The following is a 16,699-nucleotide window of genomic DNA, read 5'->3' as shown; positions in this document are numbered from 1 at the left end:
AGGCAATAAAGGAGCAACAAAAAAGCGAACTGTAGGTAGCAACCAATCTCATGCAGACAAGCTACAAGGTCAGACCGACATAGACGTGGAAGGAGAAATTGTAAAAAAAAGCCACAAGCACATAATAATTTTTAAGGTTTTCACAGCCCTTTAAATGGCAAATACTTTCCTGAAAAAGCATAACAGAAGCGGAAATTTTTTTTCGGCAATCAATTTTTTTCCTGTACTTCATTGTTCTTGAAACATGGGCGGGTGTAGAGTAGTCAGATTAGTGCATGCATCCCTAAGCAATGTCATGCCAAAGACTACTTACAGAAAAAGCTTGCCTTACTGAGTGAATACCACTGGCCATCCGCTAATTTCCCAGCCTGCTCCAGGTCCCTGGAAAAAATCACACACAACTTGGTGGCTTGCACCACTTCCATGCAACTCTTGGTCTTTAGCTGGAAAAAAATTGAGGGATCAGTGAGATATCAAATTTTACATGCATTGCTTTGTTTCAATGACCGACTAAGAAAAAACAGTGGTTTCTGTGAGCGCAACTATTTTTTCACACTAGCTTTCTACAGTAAACCACGTTTATCGCAACCTAATTCACACTGACTTGCTGCACGGTCCCAGCACTACTGTGTATAGCTCTATGGTTTCAAATGGTTGTTAGCTCTGAGCCCTTGGGCGTGCACTCGTTAATGCAGAAAACCTCGGAAAGGGCAACCAGAGCTTCGAGCTTTAAGCCATAGGTATTCAGAAGCTCAGTGGTCTGTGGGAGACCTTTGGCTGGGTGACACTGTAGCAAATTCTGCTCCATCTACTTTCACTCCATTGCAAAAAACTCGCACAGCAGAGACCTGTCCTCCATTTTTCATTGCAGAAACAATCACAGAAATTCAAAGCACGCATACTAAATGCACACCTACCTTCCAACACAGCTTCATATTAATGGGTATAATTATTGGAATGAAATACCAGTCAGTACATGTACTTTTCAATTTATCCAAAAATTATAAGCACATGAAAACAATAAACATTAAAAGAGAAATAAAACCACTAGAATTGTTTAAAAATCTGTCAGAAAAATTATGTGACATCCACAAAACTCCAGCAGTTCATCGGCTTTGAGCACCTTCAAACCACACTTTCTTACAGGCCCATTTGCACAGAAATTGCGTTGAACCTGATCTTTAAGAATCTTTATTGGTGCAACATCGGGGAGAAACCAGGTTTTACCCAAAAACGAAGGGCCCTACACATTGCATCACAAGCCCAGATGGTGCACTTAAGTCGCCTCTTATGCTTATGCAAGAAACAGGAACAGAGATATCTTGACTAAATCAAAAAAAGAGGAAGTGCAATGCATGTGTAATGCCGAGAATATATAAGCAATACCACACTAAAACACTGGGAGGATTCCAAGAGTAGGTGAATGCATGAATGAGTGGCAATCAGATGGCTAAATGAGATTAAGAAATTTGAAGAAAAAGGGTGGTAGCATGTGGCACAGGATACAGTTACCTAAAATGAACTGGAGAACCATTGTTCTGCACTAATTTTAACAGCACATTCACACGACAGACAAAATGTTAGTTAGTTATATTGATTTTAATGGCGCAAAAGCAACTATGGCTATGACGCGCCAAACACAAGGTTAGGTTCTTGTTAAATGTTACACTTTTTATACTAAAGTTTGTTTAAAACATTGGCTTCATTAAGAAACTTAAAAATACTTGAAAGATCAACCAGTGCTTGATCACCTAAGAGCAACTTGGGGTGCAATGGGATGTATTCATTGTAGAGTGTTGTAAAATATTTTTTTCTCAGTTGTTCCAGTTTTCTACATGAAATTAAAATGTGGTTTACAGTGAGTACATCGCCGCACATTTCGCAGAGAGGTTTGTCTTGTTTTGTCAGTAAAAAGTTGTGTGTAAGGTGTGTGTGCCCAATGCGTAGCCGACATAAAATAACTTCAGTAAAACGTTCTTGATGTCTACATGATTTCCATTCTCCTAAAACGGGTTTTATAGAATGCAGTTTGTTGTTTGCCTGTTCTTCCCATGCAGCCTGCCACTTAATTCTGAGTTTACTGTGCACTAATTTCAAAAAATCCCTGTGTGGTATGTTATCTTGTTTTATTTGATCAATTCGAGCTTGTGCTGCGCATGCATCTGCTCTCTCATTACCTACAATTCCAACATGGCTGGGCACCCAGCAGAATATAATGTTATGATTTTGTTTTTTTATTTTAATTATGTTACGTATGATGTTTCCTATAATGGGTTCAGCGGCGTTTCTACAGTGCAGCGCTTTGAGCATACTCAGTGAATCGGTGTAAATGACGCTATTTTTAATGTTTTCTTTTACTATTTGGTCTACGGCTACAAAGACTGCATAACTCTCGGCAGTAAAAACCGATGCATACTGTGGCAGTCGTATCATTTTTTCATTTTTGTCTTGAATTACTGCACATCCAACATGACTTTCAGTTTTTGACCCATCAGTGTAAAATTCAGTGAAGGTGTCATATTTTTCTTGCAGTTCAAAGAATTCTTGTAGTATGAGCTGATGTGGCATTTCCTTTTTATGTAAGTGTGTCAGTGTGAAGTCGCACACTGAAGGCAGGTTGTACCATGGTGGTAAATTTTCATATTTTTGTGCAATATTCGGCAGGGCATCCAGTACTCCTAACTCTTCACATTTATCTTCAAAGCGCATTATTAGTGGCCGGATGGATTGTGGTTTATTGTTGAATAATCTTTTGGATGGGCACTTGGTAACAATGGGATGGCAGAGATGTTTAGGAAGAGAACGGGTTTTTAGGACATAAGCGCATGTCAGTGTGACTCTTCTATCCTCTAGTGCAGGCTCATTAGCTTCAATGTAAAGACTGTTTATCGGGGATGTTCTATATGCTCCAGTTGATAGTCGCAGACCAAGATTATGAACAGGGTCCAGTCGTTTCAAGTAGGATGCTCTTGCTGAACCGTATACTATGCACCCATAGTCCAGCTTGGAGCGTACCAGAGAGCGATAGATGTGTAATAGGCATGTTCTATTGGACCCCCACCGTTTTCGCGAGAGCACCTTTAATACATTGAGGGCTTGGGATGCTTTCTTTTTAAGGTTGTTAATGTGTGGTAGAAATGTGAGTTTCTTGTCAAAAGTGAGTCCTAAAAATTTATGTTCTGGTTTAATTGGTAGTGTGGCTTGATTCAAGTATAGGTTGGGATTAAATTGTAGGCCTCGTCGTAATGAGAACAGAACGGCTACTGTTTTTTGAGGAGAGAACTTGAACCCATTTATCTCTGCCCAAGCAGCTAGTTTATTTAGTGTGATTTGTATTTGTCTCTCGCAGGACGATATGCTGGAGGAGGTGCATGCTATCTGTAGGTCATCTACATAAACCGAATACATTATGGACTTGGGTATTACTTTGGCTAACGAATTCATTTTTACTACGAAGAGTGTCGTGCTTAGAATGCAACCTTGGGGTACGCCATTCCCTTGGGTGAAAGTCATGGAGAGAGTTGTTCCTAGGCGGACCCTAAATGTGCGGTTAGCCAGGAAGTCGTTCAAGCAGTTCAGCATCCTGCCTCGGATACCTAGCTCTGCTAGGTCGCGGAGGATACCGAACTTCCACGTGGTATCGTATGCCTTCTCCATGTCGAAGAAGACCCCGATACACTGCTGTTTGTGGATGAACGCCTCCCGTATGGTGTTCTCTAGGCGGACAAGGTGATCTGTGGTTGAGCATGCTTTTCTGAATCCACATTGATGCACATCTAATAGTTGCCGAGATTCGAGTACAAAGGTGAGTCTAATATTTATTACACTTTCAAAAGATTTAGCAATGCAGCTGGTGAGGGCTATTGGTCTGTAATTGTCAGGACTTGTTGGTGATTTTCCGGGTTTCAAAAAAGGTACTATTACTGCTTTCTTCCACTCCTCAGGTATTCTGCCAGTCATCCATATTTTATTGAAGAATTTTAACAGTGCCTGTACGGCTGTATCAGAGAGATGGGCAAGCATATTGTAATGCACATTGTCTGGGCCTGGTGCTGTCTTTTTACCGGAAGATAATACTCTATTTAATTCCTGGAGTGTAATGGGCTGGTTGTAGTCTTCCTGCATGCCTGCTCCGAATGGAAGTTTTTGTTTTTCAGCTATAGCTTTGTGTTTCTGGAATGTGCTTGTGTAGTGGGATGATCTTGAGACTTCAGCAAAGTGCTCGCCCAATAAATTGGCCTGTTCTTCCAACGATGTTTGTCTACCGGGTGTTGTCAAAAGCGGAAGTGTGAAGGAAGTATGGTCACCAGTGAATTTACGAACTTTGTCCCACATTTTCTTTGATGGTATTGAACTATTTATAGAGGACACATATTTCTGCCAGGAGGTTTTCTCAGCATTCCTGCGCACGTACCGCGCTCTCGCCTTGGCCCTTTTAAAAATGAGTAAGTTCTCTGCAGTGGGGTACCGGCGCAAGGTGCCCCATGCTTTATTTTGCTGTTTTTTTGCAAATGTGCATTCTTCTGTCCACCATACTTTGTGTTTCTTCTGTACGAGTCCTGTTGTTTGTGGTATAGCGAGGGTTGCAGCAGATATTATGCATGTAGTAAATCTTTCATTAATTTCATCTATGCTGAGGTCTTCAGAAAATTCTTTATCTAGAGTGGCACTTTCTGTAAAAAGTGACCAGTCGGCGAGGTGAAATTTCCAGCGCCGTGGTCTTGTGGGGATGACTGGAGTGGAAGACGAGAGCCTGATGACAGTGGGTAGGTGATCACTTCCCAGAGGATCATTTAAAACATCCCATTTAAAATCGGTAAAAAGAGACGGTGATGTGAAAGCTAAATCAAGGAAGCTCATTTTTGCTGAGCTTGGGCAACAATATGTGGCCTTTCCTGTGTTTAAAAGACAGACATTATTCGAGAGTAGAAAATCTTCGATAATTTTGCCCCTAGAGTCACAGCGTTCGCTTCCCCAAAACGGGGAGTGAGCGTTAAAATCGCCAACTACCAGATATGGCTCCGGCAATTCATTGATCAGGCCTTCTAAACCTTGTATTGTTAATGTGATGTGTGGGGGGAGATATAAAGAGCAAATTATTATTGTTTTGTAGGTAACGACGCTAACTGCAACTGCCTCAAGTTTTGTGTAAAGTTTGATTTCTTGAGCAGGGACGCCGCTTTGAAGGACAATCGCGACGCCTCCCGAGAGTCGATTTGCCTGCTCGCGATCGTGTCTAAAAATGTTATAATGTTTAAGGATATGCACATGTTGTGGACCGAGATTGGTCTCCTGAAGACATAAAACTGTGGGTAGCATTGACCCTAAAATATGTGTTACGTCGCTGTAGTTCCGCATAATTCCTCTACAATTCCACTGAATTAAGAAAGCCATGTTAACTTTTGGGGTGAGAACGCTAAGGCGTTTACTTATGCTCAGGGCCCGTTATGAGGGGTCTGTCTTTTTTTCGCTCAAGAGAGCTGTTCCGCCGCTGCAAAGCGGGCGGACTGGGAGTTGTATCCATCACCTCGCCAGAGGTGCTGGAGGACCGCGCAGCCGCGGTTGTGTTAGTTTCAGGCCTCCCCTGACGGGGGGAAGTCCTGCGGGATGCCGACCCATGGACCGGCGCTCCCTGCTGTGAAAATGGCAGGGCAGCTTTCGCTGACCCTGCCTGGGGCGTGGATGGCCCTGCCATAGGCTCGGTGGAAGTGGCCTTGGCAGGTGCCGGAGTGCTGTGTGGTGCTACGCCCCTGCGCACCACATCAGCGAAGTTTGGTTTCGCTGTGAACGAGAATGTGTTGTTTAGTGCAAAACGCCTCCTGGCTTCTTTAAATGAAATGTTTTTTTTGGTCTTTATGGTGATAATTTCTTTCTCCTTTTTCCAGGACGGACACGCCCTGGAGTACGCAGCGTGGTCTCCTTCGCAATTTGCGCAGCGCAGTGCTGCGTCACATTCCTCTGAATTGTGGTCCTTAGAAGCACATTTCGCACAGGTTTTGCGGCCGCGGCAACTCTGAGAGCCGTGCCCGAATCTCTGACAGTTGAAGCATCTGCGTGGGTTAGGAATGTAGTGCCTGACATTAACTTTAAGGTATCCGACTTCGATGGTTTCAGGTAATGTGCTTGTGCTGAATGTGAGTACCAGGTGTTTAGTATCTATTTCTTTGTTGTCTTTGCGGATTTTAATTCGATAGACATCTGTGACATTTTGGTCGCTGAGACCTTCTAGCATTTCTTTTTCTGTTAGATGAATGAAGTCGTTTTCTGAGATGACACCACGGACGGTATTGAGGGATCTGTGGGCTGTTATGGAGACTGGGATGTCTCCAATAGAGAGAATGTCTGAAATCTTGGAGTTTTGGGTATGGTCACGGATTTCTAGTAATAAGTCGCCACTGGCCATTTTCGATAGCTTATATCCGGGGCCTAGTGCATCTGTTAGGCACTTTGACACAAGGAAGGGTGATAGTATTCTTGCCTGTTTTCCTTCTACTGTACTATGTATGACATGGAACTTTGGAAAGGTTGTTTTCTTTTTCGGGAAAAAGTCTGTTGCTTCGTTCCGCCCTCTTTTCAGAGAGCGATCAGGTTTTGAAAGGGGGGGAGCCATAAAGAAAATTTAGTTATTCGGTCATGGTGCCAGCCACCCACCACGGAGTCCAACAAGGGGACGGGACAGGAACTTGAAAGCAAGTCCTGGCCACGCCAGCTGTACACCTCAACTATAACCAAATATGACTCAACTCAGGGTAGTTGGTCACACAAGGTTAACCCTCGCCGCCAGGAAAACAGGAAAAACCAAGGAGTGAGTAGGATATAGGAGAGTTGTGAGACAGAGATAGGAAAGTGAAAGATGGAGAGGAGGATAGGAAAAGGCGACTGCCGATTCCCCCCGGTCGGGTCAGGCCGGAGGTGCCGTCTGCAGGAAGCTGGGGCCAAAGTGGTGTGTTGCCTTTGCCAAGGGGCCTTAAGGGTCCAAACGCTCGGCATCGGCTCAACCACCAGGATCCCCTTTTCCCCGGACACGGCGATGCCACGCACGGCGAAGCGTGGGTGCTCGGGTCCGTGGTGATGCACAGTTCACCATCATCCCCTTGCGGGGATGTCCCTGCGGATGCTCGGGAACCCGCGGTGTCGCCAATCACCGTCGCGACGCCTGCAAGCTGCAGGCGCCCCCCTGCGGGGTACGACAGACAAAATCACTAACTCCAGGAACGGATTGCACATCATGCGACTCAATGTCAATCACGATTGAAAATGGCACCAGCACCGCAGACTGCACATAAGGAAAAGTAGACATATTTTTGCTCTCAACTTTGAGCAGCAGTCAGCTGCGCTTTTAAGAGCAAAGCTGCAAAGTACGGCAACATTGGCACTTTGTTTTACTGACATGAGGGTGCTTGTGAGCGTGCAAGTCCCATGTTTGTTTTGCACCAAATGTGTTAATTGCGAGGTATGTTTAACTAAAGAGGGGCATCTAACATGGGCATCAGCCCTCCGCTAGGGCAGCTCTTCTTTACTTCCCTTCTATATCCCTCCCTTATATCACGGTTCAAGTGTCCACCAAAATGTGAGACAGTTACTGTTACATTTCCTTGAATTTTCCTGCAACAAATTTTAAATTTTTCAAGTATGCAGCTTTAAGAAGGTAGAGGTACAAACTGTGCAGTATAACCATATGCTATGGCAATAAACCAGCAACAAAGCTGTGCTGACAGCAGCTGGCCCAGTGCATTGCAAGGATGCTATGCCATACAAGGATTGGTGTCATCATGCAATGTTACACTACTGACTGACAATTTGGTCTCTGTATCAGAAATACTGGTAAACCATCATTGTAGAGCACAATGTTTTTAAAGGGATAAACGAACATATAGGTCCTTTTCGAGAACACATATGCATACCAGGCAACAGGTGTGCAATGTCAACGCACGTTTATGTTAACAGCAGCTGCGTCAAGAGCTACATCAGCGACTATATTTTGTACAAGTCTACAGTTCCGGTAATCATAAGCTCAGGTACTGCTTGAAGCGCATGTAGAGTTTCATGCATTTCCATACCTAGCTGCAAGCCTATGTTGAAAAATTTTTTTTTCTAAATAGGCAGCTAAGATATGCACCACTGAAAAAGAATAACTACCATGAACGGATCAGGAGGGATGACACAACCGAAGACAGGAAGCACGCATGGCCCAATAGATGCTGGCCGCTGGCAACTGCAAATAAATACATCCAGGGCAACAGCTGTCAGTGGCTGTAGCCATGTCACGAATGACAAGAGAGGAAATCGTCTACTGCTTTAAAAACTAAACTTCGACATAATATAAGTAAATAAAAACCAATGAGCTAGCCCATGACAAAAGAAATGAACATATTTTATGTAATGCACTCATATACATTCTTTGAGAAGAGTCACAATGACTGTTATAACCACACTGAAAGATGAGCTGGCTGAAATACCGCACACCAATTTGAATATAGGATGTACAGGTTTTCATTAATTCCTATCATGGTGCCTTGCACCAATGTCTAGATATTAAATTGAAAGTTGCAACCAGTCTGCCTTGGTTAAAAGAGAAGAGAGCATGGAAAAAAGCATGCCTTAACTAGCAAGAAGCTTGATATCTCACAGCACAGCTTAGCATCATAGAAAAATTGATAGCGCATTTAACAAATCTGCATACAATTAAAACCTGCACAAATTTGACGACTGGCAATGCAAGTAAGGGCAAGAGAAACAAAAAAATACCAAAGAACACTCGTGAGTGCGGCGAAGGGAGGTCTGTGGGTAGGATCCCATGCCTGGGAAGAGTTCCGAGCTCAGAGAATCGCCGGCACCACAGCTGATTGCACGCAACCAAGAATAAATAACAAAGTGAAAATAAGTAACAAAAAAACCATCGATAATGGCGAACGACTTGAATGCGGGCCGCAAAAGCGAGGGATATAGGAAAAAGGTAGAAATCCTAAATAAGTGTGCAGTTGCATCTCCGACAGCCCGCAGTGCTCAGAAGGAGAGGAAGCATCAACGTTTACAGCTTAGGAGACGCAAGATTGATCTAACTTTGACATAACACTGCCTCAAATCCTGTTCCACTAGGGAAGCACAGACAAGTTTACAAATGACAAGGCGATGGATATGAACTAGCCTCTCGCATGCGATCACTGTCTCAGAATAATTTAGTATGACGTATATTAAGGCACAAGCACTAATCCTATAAGTACTAACCCTGAGCAAAATAGTGCGGTGTCTGATCGCAGCTGGCCTAGCGCGAGCGCTCCGCCGCGCGGCGCTTCTCGCTCATCGTCTTCTACGCAGTGCAAATCCATGCTTTTGCACCGAGTGTCGAAGCGCTAGCAAGCGAAAGCGTAACTCTGTTGTGATATCTGGTGCCATTTTTATTTACCACGGCACGCGAGTACTAAATGCACATAAAGACAATGAGAACAACACTTGTCATGCAGGATATAGGCCCTGCTTTTTTGGCGCCGCATTACAGCTGCGGCAACCGCAGGCTGACTACTTCCACTCACATCCCTATATAGCCGCATACAAATAGCGCGTGTGAATACAGATCATTAGCAAAGAAACGCAGAGCGGGACTCACCGGTCATGCGATTCATCCAGGCTTAGTAAAACGGCGCAGGAGTCTTCGTTCCCTTTACAGATGACAAGACGTCGCAGCACTGTCTTTCTTCATGGCTTACCCGTTGAAACTCGCCAATGTTGACAGGCCGAAATCCTGGTCGTTGGCTTCCAAAACACACTCCTGCTCACCTTCCTATTGAATGAGTTCTTCACACGTGTCCGCCGTACACGTACTCAAGCAATGCCTCAAAGAGGCAAATAATAGAAAACACGACGCGTCGGTTAATTGCGCTGCAATGGCGCCGACGGCTGCGCTTTCGTGTCGGTGAAAAATTGCAACCGACAAAAAAACTTGTTTTTAAGCCATGAATATTTATATTATCTTCACAACAAAGACATTGCATTTATTTTAAATTATTTTTAGATTATTTAAGAATACAAAAGCGCTCTCAGTTACTTTTTCTGGCATGTCGTTTGTAGAAGCTGCGATCCTGTGATCCCCTGAAGTGACCCGGATGCCCTAGCAGACGACGGAGCAGACGACGGTGTTGACAGAATGCAATTTCGTTTGATGCCAGATAAAATCACTAAGTTGCGACAAAAACAGCGAAGAAAAGCGCCATATCTCAAGCTGGCGAATATCGTGGATAAGTTGAACGCAATTGGCACGATGGAGAGTAGCTGCGATGCATTAATTTGCGCGACACTGGCACGCTCACCGGAGATCATGAAACTTAGCGGCTTAATCTGTGACCAGTACAAGCGGATTGCTCTGATATCAACTGCGTTGCGAAACTACGTCGATACTTGCGTCTCACTTTAGCTAATATGCAACAGCGGCTAGCACCCGCCGCATCCTGATCGCGTGTAGTTTAACAAGCAAGAGCCCACTAGCGCATCGAAGCAGCCGTGTTTTCGAGTTCTTATCGCTACGATAAATACGAGCTGTTTTGGCACGTCCTGGAATTGAAGTTCTCAGCCTGTGCGTCGTGGACGGTGACGATGGCGTCGCGGACGATCTTAACCTCTTCACTACCGACCCAAGAAACAATTGAAAACATCCGATTTTTTTTGCTATTTTTATTCAGCATCCTCTGAACAATCCATAGAAAAAATTGCGAAGAAATTTGATTTATTTTAGTTGAAACAACTATGTACACAAACGTGGACATAAGTTGTGTACACAATGGACGGGTCGGCCACAAATGTGGGAATCAGCGTCCAGCGTTATGAAATTCAGCGAAGCAGTTTTGCTTCTGAAGGCAAAGAAAAATATTTCATTTCATGCACCTCACCCCTGCTCTTCCCTTACAGTTCTTTTTCCTGCACGGCATTGCATTTTCGAGCTGGCAATATTCTGGAAAGTGATCAAAGTGGTCGCTACGTGTATCATTGTTGGGGAGTTGCACAGGCGTTTTTTGGTTGATTGTGGGTTCGTTGCTTGCTCTTTCATTCCTGCTGTTTTTTGTTGAATTGGCCTTGATCAAAGTTTCTGCTATGTCTTGCTTGAACTGAAGCAAGGGCAGGATTTCTTTCTTCGGAATGCCCAGTTCTTGGGCGTCCCGCCGGTACTCAATCCAGGCATTCGACACGGCAAGGTCAAGGAAGTGCGTGAAGAATCGAATTGTCCATTTTCTTGTTTTTATCTTAATTCTGTAGTACGACACATGCCTGTCAGCCAAGTCCACACCGCCCATGCACTTGTTGTAGAGTGAGACAACAGCTGGCTGAGGAACAGGTATCTTCTTTTTGTCTTCCTTTGACAACCGCTTGCACATACCAAGTGGGTCACACCCAACCGCGCTCGACAAGAAAAGAACTCCCTTGTTGTCTTTCCATTTAACAAGACAGACTTTTCCGTCCTCGCGCACGAGGCAAGCATTTTCACCGCGCTTCATTGACCTGTCACTCGGCAAATTTCCGGCTGCCCCTTGCGTGCGGTTACCGTTCACAGTGCCAGTCAAAAACATTTGCTTTTCAGTGAGATAGTCTATAACTGACAGCCCTGTGAAAAACCTGTCAGTGAATAGATGCGCCTTCTGGTCGCTTGCGGTTGTCGAAAGATGCTTCACGACCGCGCCACCGAGGCCATATAATTTCATGTCTTCAGGAGTCACTGTATTTTTGCCAGTGTAAACCAGGAAGTCTAAAACAAGGCCATCGGGGGAAGCCAAGACAAAATTCTTTAAACCAAGTGGATTGGGTTTAGGAGGAAGATATTGCCTGAATGCACACCTTCCCGAAAACGGTATCATTTGCTCATCTATTAAGCATTCCTCTCAATGGGGCAATGAGCGGCAAGCACTTTGAAAACTGCTAACTATTGGCCGCACAAGGTGTAACCTGTCTTCTTTCTGCTGTGCTGTAACTGCGGAGAGGTCCACAAAGTGCAGGTTATTACGCAGCTCGTAGAACCTGTTCCGGGTCATGTGGTCAGCAACAAAAGGGGTTCTTGTTGCTCGTGACCAGTACAGCTGGACTTGAGGAAGGCTCATAATTCCCATGAGTAGATGTATGCCAGCGAGCTTCCTCACCTCAAGTACGTCTGTTTTCACTGATCGGTGATTCCGTTTCTGAACGGAATACAAATTCGTTTGATCAGCGAGTTCCCTCCAAAAATCCAGTGGAAAATATCTGGCGAAATACTGATGTGGGGGCAGAAGCTCCCGAAAACCGATGTCTGCTTGACCGGGACTGTCTATCATGTCAGGGTTTGTGAATCTGGAAAACAAAATATTATCTAGGTTAAGCATACATCAAACTAGAAATATTTTAACAGAAGTGTGCTGTGAGTAGACGCGCGGGAAAATTTAGCGCAACAAAGTACAAGATCTTACTTTCCTGGCTTCCAGCAGCTTTTTTTCTGCTTTTTGGGCAGGTTGATGATGTCCGGTTCAGCTTCATCGTCATCTTCGGATGTGTCATGACCACTTGCTGGAGGAGGCGAAGCACGATCATCCTCATTATCAGACTCTGAAAGGTCCGCGTCGCTCTCTTCCAGCATGGCAGCGATCTCTTCATCGGTCAGGAATCTGGCTGTTGAGAACAAGCCAGAGAGAGCAGTGCCCATGTTCACAACTTTTGTTCACAAATGTGACACATTGTAAAAAGATGCGGTTGAAATCAACCGTTGTGTTTTTTAGCCTAGAAATAATTCATGGCGCCTCTGGGAGTTATGAAATTCATTACCAACTGATTCTTTTCGCAAGGGGTAAGAAAAAAGGTAAATAATAGGTCAAAACTTACCTCTCGGTCGCTGTCCAACTCTGGAGCTGGATGCCGCCATTTCAACTTTTCCTGACGGCGCGGTCGGGTTCGAACCCGGGACCTCCGGATCGACTACTGATCCGGAGTTCCCGGGTTCGAACCCGACCGCGGCGGCTGCGTTTTTATGGAGGAAAAACGCTAAGGCGCCCGTGTGCTGTGCGATGTCAGTGCACGTTAAAGATCCCCAGGTGGTTGAAATTATTCCGGAGCCCTCCACTACGGCACCCCTCTCTTCCTTTCTTCTTTCACTCCCTCCTTTACCTTTCCCTTACGGCGCGGTTCAGGTGTCCAACGATATATGAGACAGATACTGCGCCATTTCCTTTCCCCCCAAAAACCAATTATTATTATATTGACGGCGCTTTGACTCGACTGGTGGTGCCGCCTCGTGGGCGTACTGGCAACTACAAGCACCTCTTCTAAACGCGCTGAATTTGAATATAAACCAAACATATTTTCTTGAAGTAGAGCGCATAAATGTGGATGTCCACGAAAGTGTACACTGGTAGCGAAGAGGTTAACTAAGACTCGCCGCAACGCAGCCGATAACTCAAGCATATGGGCTTTAAAGGTTGTTCACCAGTACTGCAAACGTGGGCATAAAGTATCGCTCAGTCGCAGCGCCAGTCGCTCGTTGCTCGATTTTCCAGCCTTCCGAGTGAAGGTCGCAAGCTGTTGAGCCAATCAGTGAGCCAGCCGGAGTGAGCGAGGCTAGCTTTCGGGAACGACGCCACCGCGGGCGCGCCGGGCAATGATCTACGCGCTACCCCCTGGCTGCCCTAGTCGTCGCTAAGCCTAGCCGGTTTCACATCGATGCAGCAGCTGAGTGCACTTCGAAACTGGCTAGTGCTGAGGTGCTGCTCTCGTCATCGTTTTACTGTGAACCTCGTCTCATAGTAAAACAAAGATATGCTCGGTTTCCGCGACACCTTCAGGAGCGGAGCCAGCTGAGGCCAGGAGAGCCGCGATTGAGCAGCAGCAATTAAAGGCGCCGTGGGGAGACATTTGTTTGTATTCCTGTTATCCCTTCTACCAACGACTCGATATTGGCCAACGATACTCCATCCGACGGCTTAGTATGGACTTGAACAAACATTACTGTCGCATTTTTCTGACGCTGGCGGCCGGTATTCAGGCTGGCATGCCGCGCCCGTACGTTATCATGTCGCTCAACTGTATGACCGTGGTGCACATCAAAACCCCCAGACATCCTCCTTTTCGCTCAGATTGTCATAGCACACAGTCACACTGGGACCAGAGCAGTTTAGAGGACCGAGCGAGGGTGCACAGGAGCTAGACTGTCAAAAGCAGGCGAAACTATTGAAAGCGCGCGATTGACGTCAGTCCCAAGACTTTATTCTGACCGAGAATCAAATTGGTTCAAACTCGCCGACCGCCGCATTTCACCTTCGGCTGCATACGCTGTTGTCTATATTTAGCGACATTTTCGTGTCACCGTCATGAAATTTCCGGTGAAGGCAATGAACGACGTCGTAAAGTATTTTTTTTTGCTATTTTATGATAAGCACCACGTCACTGCCGCTAAAAAAATTCTCCGGCAACACTGCATCAGTGTTGGACTTAAGAGCGTTAGCTACGAGAGCTTCAAGTGTTCAGACGGGGGTGCTCAGCAAACGTGTAGAAGACAAAATACAAACATCTGAGGGCGTTTCGTTTCGGAAACATTCGTTCTAAGATACAAGCAGCGTCATCTACTTCAAAGATTTTCCACTAGTATTGCGATTTACAGCCACCTTCGCTATATCCGGTATGTTTCCTCCTTATATATAAGTTAACGAATTTTATAAACGTGTGCATTACAACAAGACAAATTGTTTGACCGCATCCGGAACCCCCTGCGACAAACGATTAGGCCATATGGTCGTCTGGAAGTCGCCGGAATGCATGGTTTGGGGCGAAAAGGTCGTCGGTGCGAATCCCACGCATATTTTGGGCTTCATCTAAATATTTATTTTATCCTCAGGAACATGACAAGTCAAATGACACCACTTCGATCGTTATGCGTCCAACGGGAGGCCCCCAAATTTTGATGCAAATGGGGGTCCCCGGGGTTCTACTTCGATAGCCGCTATACTGGCATACGTAAAACGGATCGAAGGTATCTGTGACAACTGAGGCTCTACGCGACCGCTGTTGCTACGTGATATAGTGTGGTAACTGTCTTGGCCAATTTCACCTTCCCTGCATACAGACGTGTCCTTGACAAACGTAAGTAGTAAGAACTGACGCTCTTAAAACTGAAACGCGGAAAAATGATATCGGGGTTGCTTTGAACATTTATACAGAGAACTGCGTGCATGTACACACATGCTGCCTTTGTGTAGCCGGATGGTTATGGCGAGTAATTTTCCGTGATTGACGATTAACGACATTCTTTTCCGCGACATGCATAGAAGTGTCCTTGGCCTTTTCTACGCATGTAGTAGTAGCGGTACATTATGTTACATGGCTTGAACATGTCACAGAAGCCAAAAGAACACTGACTTTCAGTAGCGCCATTCGACTTGCGCACAGCGATTGGTGTGCAGGCGCTGTCGTGGCTGCAGCTACATGCCGCCACCACAAGCGCGTGCGGATACGCAGGCACCGCTGGCTTCGTCGCTTGTGCATTACAGCTTTTTGGGATTTCAAAGCCGCATTATACTCTTGAGCATTCACTGCTTTCGTTACACTGTCTTGTGGGAACAGAAGGGAATTAGGTGAGTGCTCGAGCAGTGCCTCTCCTCTAAGCCAATTCTCGTTCGGTGAGAGAGCCAGGTCGCGGGAAGCGAGTTGAAAACTCGATTCGCCAATGTGAATGAGCACTTCATTTCGCTCGGTGCCTGTCACCAACAGACCAGAGCACCTCGCATCCTCTTCGCGTCTCACCACAGTGAACGCGCTTTGAAGCATCTTTGGTCAATTTGATCCTATCGCTGTCACACGACAGCACGACAATATTTCTAGAATTCTGCAGTAAAACAATTACCCTCACCAGGAATCTGTCGTATGACACATCCCACGATAGGTATCTATCGCGCGGCACAATCCACGACAGGTATCTGTCGCGCGACTCATCCCACGACAGGTATCTGTCGCGCGGCATATCCCACGGCAAGCTGTTGTGTCGCGCGACAGGCCGCACGACAGGTACTTTTGTCGCGTGAAAAGAGGCGCGCTAGAAGTCTGTCGCGCGACTGAACCCACAACCGGCAACATTGCTGAGGCACGCAATCTCTGTCGCGCGGCACGACTCCCTCTGTCGCGCGACAGTACCTGCGACAGAAACCTGTCGCGCGACGAATGCTGCGACATGGGCATTCTTCGCACGACAAAATGCAGGAAAGACGTCTGTCGTGCGGAAGAACCTACTACAAACAGCTTTGTCGCGCGAAAGAACCCACGACACGAAGCTTGTCGCACGACACAAGGCACGACAAGGCAGCTTGTCTTGCGACACAAAATTGTGTCGCGCGACAGATGCGCGACAAAAAATTCTGTCGTGCGTTTTGATCGGGTTTTCTGTTTCACTCCCTCCTTTATCCCCTCCCTTACGGCGCAGCGCGGTTCAGGTGTCCGCCGATATATGAGACAGATACTGCGCCATTCCCTTTCCTGAAAAACCAATTATTATTATTATTCTGAAATTAGCTTTCGATCGGGACACACAGACACACAACAGCTTGCGTTTTGCCATGCCATAATACTTAGCTAGAATCTGTGAGCTGCCAAGAGGTGCCCAAGGTAGCTTACAAAACACAGGAGTGTGTACAGTACACTCTAAACAATTTCTCAACCTTAAGGGTGTAAATCACCTGTCCCCAGACGAACACCCTTTTCCAAT

The 16,699-nt window shown here is 45.7% G+C and overlaps 1 long non-coding RNA gene across 1 annotated transcript; it reads right to left on the bottom strand.

The window, feature by feature from the left end:
• Window positions 1–310: 310 nt before the first annotated feature.
• LOC144097555 (uncharacterized) lies at window positions 311–9,804 on the bottom strand. Its single transcript, XR_013307056.1, has 4 exons — window positions 9,608–9,804; window positions 8,749–8,842; window positions 8,140–8,215; window positions 311–381 (listed from the first exon to the last, which is right to left on the bottom strand). It is a non-coding gene; the product is annotated as an uncharacterized LOC144097555 (long non-coding RNA).
• Between the last annotated feature and the right edge of the window lie 6,895 nt (window positions 9,805–16,699).

The sequence above is a fragment of the Amblyomma americanum genome, chromosome 7, assembly GCF_052857255.1.
Source record: "Amblyomma americanum isolate KBUSLIRL-KWMA chromosome 7, ASM5285725v1, whole genome shotgun sequence".
Lineage (NCBI taxonomy): Eukaryota > Metazoa > Arthropoda > Arachnida > Ixodida > Ixodidae > Amblyomma > Amblyomma americanum.
The sequence above is the reverse complement of the archived record's forward strand: the minus strand, read 5'-3'. Positions and strand labels throughout refer to the sequence as shown.